Source organism: Penaeus monodon, chromosome 32 (assembly GCF_015228065.2).
Source record: "Penaeus monodon isolate SGIC_2016 chromosome 32, NSTDA_Pmon_1, whole genome shotgun sequence".
Classification (NCBI taxonomy): Eukaryota; Metazoa; Arthropoda; class Malacostraca; order Decapoda; family Penaeidae; genus Penaeus; species Penaeus monodon.
This window is the reverse complement of record NC_051417.1, coordinates 3,106,533-3,106,876: the sequence shown is the minus strand read 5'-3', so window position 1 is coordinate 3,106,876 and position 344 is coordinate 3,106,533. Positions and strand designations below refer to the sequence as shown.

Here is a 344-nt window from a genome sequence, read left to right as displayed (position 1 = left end):
CTAACTAAGTACAATGTTTTAAAAGTTTTTAATCTCATGCTAACATTGACTTATAAGAATTAGGATTAATAGGCCATTGTAAAGTTCAGCAAATGTTTGGAGGCTGTTCAGTAGTTATTGCTTTCAGTATTGTTATCTTTGTTATTCTTGTTGTCACCATGATCTTTACTTCTTATTTGGTTCTTCTCCCATAACAACATTGCTTTTTCTTCTCCACTCTGTTCCAGTTTCATCACCTGTGTTTTCTGCCTTCCTTTGCCTTTCCCTTGAATTTTATTTTCTAGACACTTGTTTCCATGTTTCCCTCACACCAGTTTCCTTTAACACCTTTACTTTCCTGCAAT

General features: G+C 34.3%; 1 protein-coding gene across 1 annotated transcript in view; it reads left to right on the top strand.

Moving 5' to 3' along the window:
* Positions 1-344, top strand: part of LOC119593290 (protein piccolo-like) — a gene marked incomplete in the record, with an annotated part of 25,022 nt that overhangs the window by 11,912 nt on the left and 12,766 nt on the right.